The sequence below is a fragment of the Mytilus californianus genome, unplaced genomic scaffold, assembly GCF_021869535.1.
Source record: "Mytilus californianus isolate M0D057914Y unplaced genomic scaffold, xbMytCali1.0.p SCAF_8, whole genome shotgun sequence".
NCBI lineage: Eukaryota > Metazoa > Mollusca > Bivalvia > Mytilida > Mytilidae > Mytilus > Mytilus californianus.
This window is the reverse complement of record NW_026262734.1, coordinates 16,965,838-16,982,315: the sequence shown is the minus strand read 5'-3', so window position 1 is coordinate 16,982,315 and position 16,478 is coordinate 16,965,838. Positions and strand designations below refer to the sequence as shown.

General features: G+C 30.8%; 1 long non-coding RNA gene across 1 annotated transcript; it reads left to right on the top strand.

Moving 5' to 3' along the window:
* The first annotated feature begins 12,161 nt into the window (after positions 1-12,161).
* On the top strand, positions 12,162-16,126 carry LOC127712786 (uncharacterized). Its single transcript, XR_007987317.1, has 3 exons — positions 12,162-13,105; positions 13,814-13,902; positions 16,065-16,126. It is a non-coding gene; the product is annotated as an uncharacterized LOC127712786 (long non-coding RNA).
* The last annotated feature ends 352 nt before the right edge of the window (positions 16,127-16,478 follow it).

Genomic DNA, 16,478 nt, shown 5'->3' with positions numbered 1-16,478 from the left:
GAGGTAGAATAGCCTCAGTATTTCGAAGTTTCACATTTTTGTTAACAGTTAGTTTATAGATCAATGATAATTCATGTCAACATAGAAGTGCTGATTACTTGGCACTTGATACCCTCGGAATTGGAATTTAAAGGAACATTTTCAGAAGTAAAGTTTTCCAACTCGATGATTGGCCACAGATTACTACAAAAGTTGTCCAAATGTTTTTGCAAAACTTCCCTGTTTATCAAATGCTTGGAATCCTATTGGTGTGAATTCGACGAATTCCAAGTACAACTGATACTTCATCATTTTCCAATAAATTTCAAAGTAAATAACAACAACAGCTGTGTCAACTGAAAATCCATACGACCCTATCATAACGATAAAAAACATTACCAATAGATATTACAGAATATGTTATCATTCATATAAAATGTTCTACATTTTCAAAAGATGGCAAAGCAATAATGCAGTGTAAAATTACACATTCACTGATATGCATTATTTTTTTTTACAATTCCATATGTATATCCTAAGAGAATCAAATGGCAGCAAATTGAAAAAGGTCAGTTAACACCTTTCTATAAGAAAATACATTGATATAATAGAAAAAGATCCGTTAAAACCATGCTACATGTACATACATTGAAATTAAAAAAAATCAGTGAACAAGATGCGACCCGTACATGCATTGTGATACAACAGATAAGTTATCACAAGGCTACAAAAAACTACAATGTCAACCGAAGTATATATAGATATGCAATTGTGTTTTCTTGAATAACGTATTGAAAAAAATGAAGATATTTCTGTTTTATTATTCATTGTATTCTGCGCTATGGTCGGGTTGTTGTCTCTTTGACACATTCCCCATTTCCATTCTCAATTTTAATTTTATTATCTTTATTAAAGTGTTAGATACGTGTTGATTTATTTAAGCACTTCAGTTGACTATCAGCTTTAATTGTTGACAACGAACATAGTATGTTCAACCCATAAAACCAACAATTATCTGTGCCAAGCAAATGTTATATATATATGTGGACGTTAAGCAACCAACAATCAGTGATATGTTTTATAATATATTCGATTTCAAATAAAGTCAACCCCCCAATGTGTGAATGTAAAACGTCTTCGTGAAATAGAATTTTTTTATTATTGAATCGATTTGGTAGTATCGGGTTTTAATAATTCCTTGTTTTGTGTCCGTAAAATATATATATATAAGTTATTTTCAGTCGTGGGTATTTTGGAAGCAATTTCAGGAAATATCTCTCCAAACATCTGAAAATAAAAGATCTAAATATGAAAGAAGGATCGTATATTTCAAAGTAAGATGACACTGACGTTTATATACTGATTACAATCAGAGCAATTAAAAAAGAACTGGTTTACCAAACTCAGTAAGCCCCCTTCTAAATTACATTTAATTGATAAATTCAACAACACTTATGTTGATGATATTAAGTCAATTGTGTTTGTGTATCTTTCTGAGGATGGTTAATAAAAAATGGGCCTCGGACAAACAATTTATAAAGTGTTATTTTCTTGTTAAAATATTTATACACGTCTCTTATTTTACTTACATACAAGTAGAATGGAATTAATTAAATCAGTTATAAAATGTGTGTATTATAACAAACGTTTTGTTTTACTTGTTACCATTGAGATAACTAGTATTCATATGTCCAATCTAACAATAATTTTATTGTCTAATTAATCAGAATAAAGTTGGCTCATATTGATATTCCAAGAATGTCGATCAAGAGGGATTGGAAGAACAATATTTTTGTCAAAGCATCAAACATTGGTTTCAAAATAACAGCTGACTGGCGTGTAAAAAAGTAAGTAAACGCAATATGAACTTAACTATTTGACATTAGATTTTTCTTTTTTTATGAGAAGTGTGTGTCTACTCTATGTGTTTGCTATAAGGCATCGGCGCTAATACGACCTTCAGTAAAATGAATTCCATAATATTATTCTGTAAGTATAAATTGGTAAAATAATTTATAAATAGTCTAAATCGACAATTATCACAGTCAACCAAAACTGTCACCAAAAAAGTCTTTAACTTTTATTCAAACTATATTTATACCCGAAAATCAAAACAATATTGAACATTCTTCTTGACAAAAACCTGTATTTGGAATGTCAAATTCATAAAACATATAAAGGCATCATAGGCAAAAGTGTCTTAACAAAATAATCAGAATAATCTTCAGTTACACATTTTAAAATCTTTGATAATTAAATATTATTTAAAGGTATCATTTATATTATGCCCTTATATGTTAAATTTCCCCTTACTCCAAAAAGATACATCGAAGAACCATTGTTACACCCCATATTCGTTTTTTTTTATTGAAACAATACAGTCGTTCCGCTATATTGGTGATGTCTTATCATTAAATAATCAAATAATTAAAAAATGATGGCTTTGCTGGTCGCGCATGCATTATATCCCATTGAAGGATTGTATCATTCTCAAAACTTAAATATGAACTATTAAGGATTGTAATAGATTTGTACATTATTTTATTTCAATCCATTTTTTGGCGTATTTGTTCTGTGTCAGAGTAATATGATGATCGATATTATGACCTAGACAATTCTTTGAGGTTGCGTTTTGCATGTCATTGATTTTTCTGAATAATATTATAATGTCTTTACGAAAACCACATACTCATCTCTCAGAATACACTACTTGTTTAGGTGCAAGCACTCTCTCCAGTACATTAAGCGTTCTCTGGAGCTAGTTTCGATATGAACGATTCTGATAAAATTTACTCAAGAAAGATTTCGAACGCACCAATGCAAAATGATAAAGTGTTATTTCCGTTGCCGGCAACTGAAATTATATGTCTATTCAGATGTTTTAGCAATCAAGAGAACTTGTCACTATTCTCCGTGTAAGCTCAGTATCCTTCTGGTTTCAGGTTAGATTTAAGGACTTTCATCTGATTGATCGGTTTTAATTTTATACTCAAGTGTAGCCTAATTTTTTTTAACATAATTAGATATTTATTTCAATTATTGGCTTGTTACAATATCCTTCAGGAGTCCAAGCTCCTCCTGATGTTCCCTATTACATTCCACTAATCACTCATGGCAGTAATTAGTTGTAAAATTCATATTACATCAAATATATATTAAATAATATCACTCATAATAATTATTCATATGTTTTCTAATGGTTGCTAAAACATAACTTTTAATTGTCAAACATACTCTTCTATTGAACTCCAAATATCAAATGTTTTAATTTTATCTTAAAAGTTATTTGACTCTTCTTTAAAACTTCATTTATTTTATTTAAAAATGTTCTAAATACGGACACAGTATAAAGAAATGATCATAATCTTCTTCTTGTGTACAAAAGTTACAAAAACTATTGTTTACAATTTTCCACCGGAATAAAAGTTTCATTATAGAATATGTTGTAGAAATTTCCATCTAAAAATTTTAAGTTTATTTTCTTTTAAATATCTGAATAAAAATGTATATAAACTGTTTTGATATTACACATCATCTATATCAAGTATACGCAGCCATTTTTTGGGTCCAATAGCTGGTTCAATTTTTTTATTTATCAGAGACCTGTATAAAAGTTTGTTTGATAGTGATTCTAATTTCATAGGTAAACCTTTCCATAGAAATTGGTTTCTTTTTATATTGACAGTACTTTTACAGAATTTTCCGACTTTAAAATTGCTGCCAAGTCTTTTGGTATTAATTTCTTTACCAAAATTATTTCAGCTATCCAGTTTGATTTTTTTTTTTAGTTTATTTAAAATGATGTCTTGAGAAATGCAGCCTTTTTCATCTATGATATCATTTACATAAATAATATCGCTTTTAATCCAATTTTTTAAAACTGTATTTTTTAAATTTAATAAATTTATTGTTCCATAATATTTGTTTCTTATATCTGTAAATGTTCCAGGTTTTTTTGTTAGACCTCCATAAGTTAATTTCCAACATTTAAGGATATTTTTTATAAAAATCTGAGATGTTTTCAAGGCTTTCGTCTGGATTATCCCCACTGTTTGTTTGAAACACTAACCAGTTTGACCCAAAATTATAACAATAGTGCTGAGGTATAATTTTCCAACCTCCTTCACAACAAGTTACTTGTCTTTTAACCCACATAGCTTTTAAAGCAGTGAAATAACTTCTTATATCTATCATATCTAATCCCCCCTTTTCATATGGACCAATGATTGAATTTCTTTTTACTTTATCGGGTTTATTATCCCAAACAAATTTAAAACAACTTTTTTCTATTTCTTTCAAACATGTCAGGCAGTTCCCACAAAATGATCAATTTTTTTCCAAAAATAGTAAGACTTCTTTTCTGCCAAGAACAAAATAATTTATTCATCTTTTCAATTTTATTTCCCCAATTTAGTTTTTCACATTCCTCTCTACAATGCCTAAAGCATATGCCAAAAGTTTTAATTAGTCCATTGCTCCAGTTGATTCCCTCGATTTTTGTTTTACATGATTTAAGCTTTCCTACCCATAACCCCTCTGTTTTATTTCTGTTTAATTTCAATCCTGAATAAGAACCAAATATTTCAATTTCGTTCATAGCTAACTGAACATCATATTTAGAACAACAAAATAAAGTAGTATCGTCTGCTAGTTGCAAAATTTTTATACTATGATTTTTGCAATTCAATTTGATTTTGATACCTTTAAAATCGGTATTGCTTCTTAATCTTGACGCCATAAAGTACATCCTTGGCGTATACCCCTGGTGTTTTTAAAGACATCAGATATCCAACCATTATTCAAAACACATGTTTGAATATCGCTATATAAAGTCTTAACCCATCTTATAAAAGAATCATTAAATCCAAAATGTTTTAAAACTGAAAACATGAAATTCCATTCTAAAGAGTCAAACGCTTTAAACAAAATCAACAAAGACTATAGCCCTTCAATTTTGTATAAATCAGTGAAATCAATAATATCTTGTAACTGTCTAAGATTAAAACCAATAAATCTATTCTTAACATAATCAGTCTGGTCTTCTTTAATAATTTTTGGTAGGATATTTGTCAATCGTTGTGCTAGAGCGTACGATAGAAGTTTCATGTCATTATTTAAAAGAGAAATAGGACGGTAATTATTTAATGACAATGGATCTCCTTTCTTAAATAATAGCGTTAATACAGTTGTACGCTGTGAATATGTAAGTGTTTGATCTTTATGTCCAATATTAAGAATGTTTACTACTATGTACTTTAATTTATCCCAAAATTTTCTATGACATTCGACTGTTAAACCGTCTAATCCAGGAGATTTATTAACTTTCATTTTATAAATAGCATCTGAGCATTCTTCTACTGTAATATCCCCATCGCTGACTGATTTATCATGTTCATCCATTTCATTTCATTCTCTCAAATATATATTTATCACTTAGTGTTTTATCAGGAATTTGCGTCGAGTATAACTTTTTATAATACTCTGTAATACTACATAGTATATCACTTTGATCCGTTAAAATCTCATCATTATTATCCTTTTAATTTATTGATTGACTTTTTTGCCTGTCTCTGTTTTGCTAAACCTAAATAGTACAAGTTATTTTTTACCCCAAATTCAACCCATTTCTCTCGTGATCTAATTTGAGCCCCTTTAGCCTTTTGTTCGTAAATTTTGGTTATATCATTTTTAAGTTCTTCAATATCTTTATCTAAAATGTTAATCTCAGATTCTTGCTCATCTCTCATTTTCAATTTAATTTCTAATTTTTTTTCAAGAGGTCGTACGTTTTCTCTTGTAAATTTTGATTACTTTTACAATAAGCTATAGTTGCCTCCCTTACCTTTTTTTTTTAAATATATCCCATGCTAAACCAAGGTTTTTTTAAAATTACGATTACTCATAAAGGAGCTATCCATTTCTTTATTAACTAATTGTGTGTAGTCATTATCTTCTAATATAGAATTATTATTTTTCCAGTACCCCCTTCCCTTTTGTGATGCATTAGTTATAAATTTCATAAAAACACTTTGATGAAATGTAGAATCAATAACTGCAGGTTTAATTTTGCAACATTCTACTAGTGGTATGAAGTCTGAACTTATCAGAATCATATCAATCCTACTTGCCTGTGATTTATCTTTTCTTCGCCAAGTATATTGTTGTTTATTTTTATTTGAATATCTCCAAATGTCTGTTAGGTTATCTATTTTTATTAAAGATTTCAAACTATTTACTGAATGGATATTTTTTTACCTCTGAACTAGTATTTTTTCTGTCTATCGCTTTCATCGTATCATTGAAATCTCTCTCAATTATTGAAATTCCTATCGCTTGTTCTTTTAATATATTATTTACTTTTTTGAAAAATATATTTCTATTACTTTTACAATTAGGTGCATTTATACACATTAGTATAAAAACTCTTTCATCAGTCATGACTTTTTAATGAGAATGGCCACACTCCTACTAGAGGTCGTTCCGTGACTGCAAAGTATATCAAACTCTGAATTATTTCTTATTTCTTTTTCTATGTTTTCATCAAAATGAGTTTCTTGTAAAAAACAAACAGAACAATTTTGAGATTTAATCCATTCAATTACTCTGTCTCTTTTAGCTTTTTTTTTAAAACCATTTACATTTACACTACTTAGGTTTATCAAAAATTTAAATGCCATTTCAAAGTATAATTTCATATTTTTGTAATAGCTCCTCACATAACTATACATGCTTACAAACAGTACAGTTAAAACACATTTTTATAACAATCATACAAAAATCGACAATATACATCACTCTATTTCTACAAACATAAAAAGGACAATTCATCAGGCTACACATAATTACAGGTAACAAATAAAACACGCAACCTGTGAATATGGCATTTAATTTACTGGCCTGATTTAATAGATATAAGAAGATGTGGTATGAGTGCCAATGAGACAACTCTCCATCCAAGTCAAAATTTAAAAAAGTAAACCATTATAGATAACTCGGAGCCTTGGCTCACACCGAACAGTAAGCTATAAAGGGCCCTAAAAATTACTAGCGTAAAACCATTCAAACGGGAAAACCAACGGTCTTATGTATATAAAAAACGAGAAACGAGAAACACTTATGAACCATATCAACAAACGACAACTACTGAACATCAGATTCCTGACTTAGGACAGGTGCAATCACATGCAGCGTTTTAAACGTTTTAATGATACCAAATCTTCACCCTTTTTCTGAAACAATAGTGTAACATCACAACATAGAAAGACACATTATACAATATTAGCTGAAATAGCTTACCTCAATCAAAGGACATATTAACACCAATGAACATACAATGAACAAATAAATTTGACCTATGATACAATGCAAATACAAAATAAATAGACTAAAGGAAGAATAATAAAAGTAACATGTTATATCGGTATGAAATGTAACAATTTAAGAAAAACAATATGCTCGAACAAAAATATCAGCCATTTGCAATTATTTTAAACACTGGTAAATGAAAGTAATTAACCTTGTTATGTTAAAATCGATAGACAATAAAATTGACACTGAAATAATCAACAGCCACCACGTGTGATTCGTTACAGTCTTACACTGTGTATTAGAATGGATATATGTTTCTGATATACGTGTCTTATTCACATAATGTGTGCATATAATTTTATCTAAATAAGTGAAATGGAGAATGTAGACATATTTACGATAATAATGTATGTAAACTTCACCGTTTTGCAAGGCTTCCATAGCTGTTTTGTTGGCTATATTTACTAAGAAGTAAAAAGTTTGGAAGAAATATATATTTTAAATGTATTTAGTAGGAAGTGTAGAGGAATATCCGATAGTGCATTTCGTGGATTTATTACATGTACTATACTCAAAAATAGATTTTGCTAAACTACAAATATAGTATGGATGAATACGCTGACAGTAAGGTAATTATTTATACATTTTAAACAGTGAAAAGTTGTATATGGTTGTATACAGTGTTTTACCTAATGTCAACAATTGTTCATTCACTATTTATAGCACACAGCATTTGTATACTTGCGCTAAATATAGCACAGGTAAAAACCAACATAATAGTAATATGCTAAATATATCAATAAATATTTGCTGCTTGAATTTGTTCAGCGATCGACCTATTGTAAACACAATCATTGGTAATAATGCTAAAGTTATAATGCACATTATGCATACACACATATCATGAGATAGCTGGTCTTCACTAATCCAAATATTATACATTGATCGATTGAAAAAGTACTTTTATTTGATCAATGTAAAAAGATCAATTATAAAGAACAAACAAGGAAATATCATTCGTAACTTTTTCCAGATGTCAAAATAAATTGTTATTAAAACTCTTACTTTCCACAAGTATGATTCAGAATTTAACATTTTTGATAGTAAATTGAAACTTAAAATAGATAGCAATATACTTCTTTTTGATATACAAAGCTCACACTTTATATATCTTTTGGTAAAGCTTATCAAAGCCTTTAGAATGAAGGTTTTGAGTTTGCATTTATAAAAACATGTACATGAGTTGCATTTATGACCAATAGTCAGCTTCACAATCAACAACATCAACACATTGAAGTAAACTATTTTATAGAGCTGAAAGCTTTTTTTCATTTTGTTTTTTCGTTGTTTTGTTTATATGTATAAATGATCATTGTACTATAATATTTACATTAAAGTATTTTACATTGTCTATATGACTACAATTAAGTTTTGACCTTCTTGGGGCCATTATTACCAGTAGTCATATCATGTAAGTTCTCTGGGTGTGTAGGTGGGGTATGATGTTGAGACAGGTTCCTGCGTTGACTTTTTGGTGTGCTCATAAATTTGTCTATATATGATTGTGCTTTGTTTCATTCACACTAGCCTTTCCCTTTCCTGGTTTTGTAGGATTTGGTTTATTTGCATTGTTTGAATTGGCATCTGTTGTTTTCGGTTTTCTGTCTTTTGGTTTATTTCCCACATTTGTCTTTGATTTCAGTTTCTCAGCTTGTTCAGTTGACTGAGAATCATTTACAGATTCATCAGTGGTCACTATTGGTTCTTCATTATTGCCTACTTCTTGAAATGCATTTGGACAATCCATCGTCTTGAGGCCTGCTAATTTGCATTTTCTGCACACCCAATCATTTGGACAGTCATACACGAAATGACCAACCTGTAAACTTTTATAGCAAGCTTTTATATTGCCATCACTGTTAGAGCTTCTGTTTTCAAATTCAGGTTGCCCACTATGCATAACTATGGCCATGTATTTGCCTTTTTGTAAATTTCTAGCTATGGGTTTGTTTAACAGCTTACTTACTATTATTTTCTCTTGTTTGGTAGTAAGTGATTTTGCCTTTAATCCGTAAGCGTTTTCTATAGAGAGCCTATATGTCACAGCCCTGTAATGTAAGGGTTCTATGTATTTGCCCATTATCAGCAGAATTCGGCACATTTTTCACTGTAATTCTGATGGTATCTGGTTGTAAATTGCCTAGATTTTGGGGATTTTGAGAGTGCAGGGGAACTTGCCTGCCACGCAAGTTCATTCCTGGTCACTAACAGAGACAGTTTGTCTTCCTCGTTGTCCATGTAAATGCACCGCATATCACGGATTCTCGGAATAACTTTTAAGTTGAAGTCATCCCTTCGTAAATTTTACGAACGCCATCACGAGTTGGTTGACCGTTATGGAATAACCGGTTCACAGATGATATCAGATATGTTCCTTATGTCGTAACTACAATACCCTCCCTTTTCACGAATGTGACTTACCGAATTAGACTATTTACCGGATTTGTAATAACATAAACAACACGACGGGTGCCACATGTGAAACAGGATCTGCTTACCCTTCCGGAGCACCTCAGATCACCCCCAGTTTTTGGTGGGGTTCGTGTTGCTAAGTCTTTGGTTTTCTATGTTGTGTCATCTGTACTATTATTTGTCTATTTGTCTTTTTATTTTTGGCCATGGCGTTGTCAGATTGTTTTCGATCTATGAGTATGACTGTCCCTCTGGTATCTTTCGTCCCTCTTTTATCTGTTCAGCTGGAATTTTGGTATCAATGGCGTTGTATATTTCTACGTTCGTAAGCCATAGGGATCTCGGTGGTTTAACAGAACCAAATACATCGGTATCTGTCAGATATATAGGTTTTATTTAGTCACTTGGATCACTTGATTCACCTGTAACATTATCAGTCCCAACTGTTTTGTTTTTGTTTGTGTTTGTATTTGACACTACCTCGGAATATGACGCCATATTTGTTTTGTTTTGATTTGAAATGTCCACTTCGGGGTCTAACCACTCTTCTTGCATACCTTGCATATCTTCTAGAAGACGTTTAAAACGATCTTTTGACATTTGTTTACATAATGCTTTAATCTCAGGTTCCATCATGCAGTTTAACCTTATGAACATTTTTTTTTCTGGAGTGGTATCTCGCTAAGCCTTAGCCAGAAAGGGACATCACTCTTTTTGATTTATCCTGTATTTAAGATATTGATTATATTCAAGAAATGAAACAGCGATAATGTTAAACTAAAATTAAAATGTAATCAAGTTGTGCAATGTGCACGGAAGAAATATTTATACGTTCGAAAAATATACAATATACAAATAGAGCGAGAAAAAAGCGACAGCAGAAAGAACTAACAGTTTAAATGGTCACTGATGTAAATAATTTACAGATTATAGTAACTTCATGAAGATTTTACACACGATAAACGGAGATCAAGCAAAGAAAGTATTTCAGTTTATACAGTTTAAAACGAACTTTACGTACTATTGTATTATTCAATACAGAAAACCGAATTAATATACACTCGTACACGCGTGTCAATAGAAAATATGTATCGTTACGTTTTAAAAAGAAATATTAGTCTCTGAAGCATTTTTTGTATTATTAATTGTTTTTGGCTTTTAACTAGCTTTCAGTAACTGCGAGTACTATCAAATCGTACTTTCCTGTTAATTTGACCTGTTGATATATTTGTATTGCTTTTTTGTTATTTTATGTTTACTTATTAAATGTTAAATCTCGTCTCTCTATTTTTAGTGTGTGCCAACTTTGATAAGTGTTTGGTATGACTAAAAATGTTCACTGTTGTTCTCGTACTATAAACAACAAAATTATTTATTTTTTAAAAAATATTTCCGTTCTCCATTTATACTGTACACCTTACAACAAAATTATTTCCATTTACCTGTGTACATTTTTCTATTTGGCGGCATTTGGTTCAAAGTTATGATTGTTTTTTCTGAAATTGATTAATATCTTATCCCTTATCATATTGATTTTGTACTTACGTTGTGTCATAGATCAAATTTATTCGTTCAGTGTATGTTAATATGTCTTTTGATTTAGTTAAGCAATTTCAATTGATATTTTATAGTGTGTCTTTCTATGTTGTGATGTTACACTATTGTTTCAAATAAGGGTGAAGTTTGGTACCTATTAAAACGTTTTAACTCGATGCATTTATTTCCACCTGTCCTCAGTCAGGAATCTGATGTTCAGTAGATGTCGTTTGTTGATGTGGTTCATAAGTGTTTCTCGTTATTTATATAGATTAGACCGTTGGTTTTTTTCCTCTGAATGGTTTTACACTAGTCATTTTGGGGCCCTTTATAGCTTGCTGTTCGGTGTGAGCCAAGGCTCCGTGTTGAAGACCGTACTTTGACCTATAACGGTTTGGTTTTACTAATTGTGACTTGGATGGAGAGTTGTCTCATTGGCACTCATACCACATCTTCTTATATCTATATACAATACGTTCAGTCCGATTAGTCCCTCAAATTATATATGAATACATAATAAAACAGAGGATGTATCTTATAAATAAAGGCAACAGTAGTACACCGCTGTTCAAAAGTCATAAATCGATTGAGAGAAAATAAATCCGGGTTACAAACTAAAATCGAGGGAACTACAACATAATAACAAAGAGTATAATGTTTATGCTGTTATTGGAATTATTAATCATTAACATATTGGTTATTGTGGTATTTAGACGTTTTTGGATTCTAAAATATCAGGAGAGTGGTACTTTAAGAACATGTGTTACAAACGTGGAGTCCGAGGTTACCTTGAGTAAGTCAATAAATAAAAAAGTTAAAAAATAATATAATGATTAATTAAGGATTAATGATATTAATGACAAACAAACTTCACTCATACAAACTAAAACAATTTTGTATAAAGTGTGTCTTGTTCATTCCGGTTAGAATATAATTATTGTTATACCACCTACTATTTGGTGTTTACTATTTGTTAGCGAACCTTAGGGTTTCCGTTTTTTTTTTTTGGTAACCGAAAAATAATACGAACACAAGTTTAAAAAAAGTGATCTTCCCATTGCCATCGACACGTCACGTGCTTCTCGAATAATGGTCATCCGGATTACTCGAAAAAGTAGGATTTTTTAAATACGTATCTTGCTATGTCGCTAATATTTTTTTAATCCCTCTTCAGGACCATATAAAATAATTTCTATTTTCAGTTTACTGATTTGTGCTACAATATGATAAACACATAATTTGAAAAGGTACACTACCGTATGTTATCTTAATTTGATTTTAACAGACTCTTTGCAGACATGCGCACATTTAGAGTTGAGAAAAATTGTTCTGATTCAATTGGTTCCTTTAAAGTCAAACTAAAAGGCAAAATCCTGGCAGGTTTGGTACGGTTTGTAAAAAACGTTCTGAATGTTTAAAAATGGTTAACGCAGCACCTAAAAGGAAAGGTTTGTAGTTTACTTATATTTGAATTATATAGAAACATGGATAGTAACTTCGACCGCTTGTATTTCCGCTCATACCTTACGTCACCAGTAGTTAAGCTGTTTGTAGCGAAAACTTTTTTCGGAATCTAAGTTCAACAATGCTGTACAACTTTGTTTTTGATTTTGCCTTTGGGCTTCACGGTTTTTTTTGTAGACGAAACTTGCGTCTGGCGTACAATATTATAAGACTGGTATCTTTGAAGAGTTTTGTTCACTGATGTTCAAATCTCATAAATCAATTAGTAGAAACAAATCAAGATAACAAAGGTTAAACTGACGAATGGCAAGATTTCTTAAAGGAAGATACCGGGAACGTCAGCAGGGTAAGCATCTACAGCTAGTATAACAGTAGTGAATCTACTTTCGGCAAAACCGTTCAGAATCTTGTCCTTGATTTTACTTTTGCCTTTTTTGATTGAGCCTTATTGATGGTTTCCTGTGTACAAACCTTTCGTCTAGCGTACAATATTATGAGCTTGGTATCTCTAATTGTTTTTACCGCTGGTCAAATCTCATAAACAAATTGCGTAGAAAAAAAGCAAGATCACAAATAAAAACTGGAAAATTTCATGACTGCCAAAATAAAAGACTACGGGAGCGTTTACAGGGTTATGGTCTCCTACTATGCATGCAATACCCGCTGTGCTAAACCGCACTTACTTAAGTTTTCACATTCGGGAATAGGTCATAATCGACAAAATAAAAGATTAGACCTCTTTAATTCCGGTATTTAAAGATAAAGTAACACACAAATATATCGGTAGTTAGGTTATACAGATATACATTGTATTATAACATCAAGTACACATTTGTGACATCTTTTTCTCGATTCATAACAAATCAAGTTTTCAACTTGAGAGCAACAAAAAAGAATACAAAGTTATTACAAATGCCAAAGTCAATTTTGTAAGAGTGTCCCTTATGCAATTGTTGTTAGCAAGATTTCTGTAGGTTAAACTAGTATGAACAATATATCCACAGAATGATAGTCATAATGTATAATTTATAAACAAAACAATAACTATTATTAGATATGCAAGGCTATAAGTAAAGAGATCAATAAGCATTCATCAAGAATTTCAAGCATAATTCAAGGATAATGAACAAGTATTATACAATGGTAAGTATGATCGTTGATTTAATTAAAAGGATAGTTATTAGTGGTCATCCTTTCATTTCACAATTTTTTTTTCTTCAAATTTGATACCCAGGAAAGCCGTAAAGTATATATTCCTGTACTGCAACATTCACATACTAGTGTTGTAAAACTTTTTTTAAACGATTCTACGATTCTAAGTATCACCAAAATTTGCAAGTTTTCAAAGCATTTAGAGACATATGGCTATCAAACTTTCATGCCTCACTGAACACCTCACCGTGGTAAATGCAACGGACAAACCAATCAAATTGGAATATTAATGATAACGCAATGTAACATTTTAACAATATAAACTGCATAATATAAAAAAAGAAGATGTTGTATGATTGCCAATGAGACCACTCATCACAAGAGACCAAAATGACATATAGGTCACCGTACGACCTTCAACAATGAGCAAAGGCCTTACCGTATAGTCAGCTTTAAAGGGCCCCGAAATGACAATAGTTCAAACGAGCAAAACTAACGGCCTAATTAATGCACAAAAAAATTGAACGAAAAAAAAATGTAACACGGTAACAAACGCTCCCCTAACCTAGGACAGTGGTGTAACAGTACAACATAAGAACGAATTATAAAAATCAGTTGAAAAAGGCTTTACTCATCAGATTGATACAAAAAGAAATAAAACTAACCAAAACACAGAGTGAACGTGGCCGGGTACTTGTACATCCCAACAACAAAAAGACACCAAGTACAGATCTGAGAGTACTCGCAGTTACTGACAGCTAGTTCAAGGCCAATAGCAACTTATATAAAAATCATGCATCTAAGATTAAATTATCAATCAGTACACATCCAACATCCAATGAATTTAGTGTAAAGACGCCATAAACAGTCAGAGAAAAACATGACCTTGTGCAATTCCAAGATACAGGAAGCGACAGATTGTTGATCCTTTTAAGTGCATATGTATATAACAATAATATTAAGTTTGCTTTTAATTTACTGATAAAACAATCAATATTAATATCAATAAAAACATTATTCAAAGATCTAAATACAGTGCTGAATTTGTACCTTTTTAGAATAAGTTTATTTAAAGGATCGATAAGTTTACCAGAATCGTTACTAAATTTTCCGGGCATGGTAAACAACATCTTCGTAAAAAAAAGGATGTGATATCACGTTAGAAATAAGTTTTCTACAGGTACAACCAAACTTCAAAACAAAATCTGTATATCTATGGAAGAATTTAATAAAAGTTTTTAGTAGTTCATGGTTACGAAATATCTGACTTAATAATTTACCAGTAATACACAAATTACGTTTATTAAAATCAAAAACGTTTCAACAGACACGGGAGTAGCGAACGAGTTGTAAAATATAAACACCGTAAGATGGTGCCAAAAGAAAATCACCATCCAAAAAAGGAATTAACAATAGGGAACGAAAAATCGTTCCTTATGTTGTAAATTTTAGTGTAGAGTTTCTTGTGTACAACTGAATATCTAATTTTAAGAGAGGACAGTTATTACCGTGTTTACATTTGATTTATCTTAAGTAAGTTTCTTTGGGTCAATTTCTGCGGAATATTTTGAAAATTCTTGATTATTTAACGAAAAAATATCATCAACATAACGGTAATTGAGATTATCAATTTAATGCAATTTGGTCTGGTCTTTACTGAGTTTGGTCATAAACTGTGATTCATAACAGTACAAAACAAGTCTGATATAAAAGGGGTGTAATTAGTGCCCATAGGAATACATTCAACCTGTCGATAAACTTTGTTTCCAAAACGTACATAAATATTATTAAGGAGAAAATTAACAGCTTTAATCATCTCATCACACCTCCATTAAGTATATCTAGCATATTTACCTTTCTCATGAGAGAATAAGACTTTAAGTGAGTTTTACCAAACGATCATTTATTTATTGAAATAGGAAAACTTTTGTTTGATAAGATTGTCTGGAAGTGCACTGTAGAGAGTTGAAAAGTCAAAACCGCCAACAGAATATAAAGGACCATCAAATCCATGTAATTAATCTAAAACATCCAAAGAATTTTTTACACTCCAAAAATAGTTGTGTACACTGTCATTTAAAACGACAACAATTAGTTCTGGTAAGTAATACAATGGAATAAAACTGAAACTTTTTTTTAAATTTATTTTTTAGGTTGTACGACTAGGATTACTCCATACAAGTACCATTAAAAAACGACGAAGACTATATTTAATAAATATCATCACGTTCAATGATTTACTGTGTCTTATTTATGATTTAAAAAGGCCTTCCAACGAGGTTGTATGCACATGAACTTGTACATGGCAGTCAGATGTACTTATTTTTACAATGTGTTAGACTTAAATTGCAAATGTCTTATAGCATGTTCATTCGACTTCAACCGTATACTTTCTTGTTTCTCCTAGATTGGAGTCCCAGTGGTCATTCCCATTCCCTGTTATTTGAGAATGTGTTAATATTTCTAAAATGGTTGCGACCCCCACCCTAAACATATGATTTTTTTTTCTTATCTAGATGAATTGAATAATATATTGGCTGAGGTCATAAATGTCATACCAATCCCTC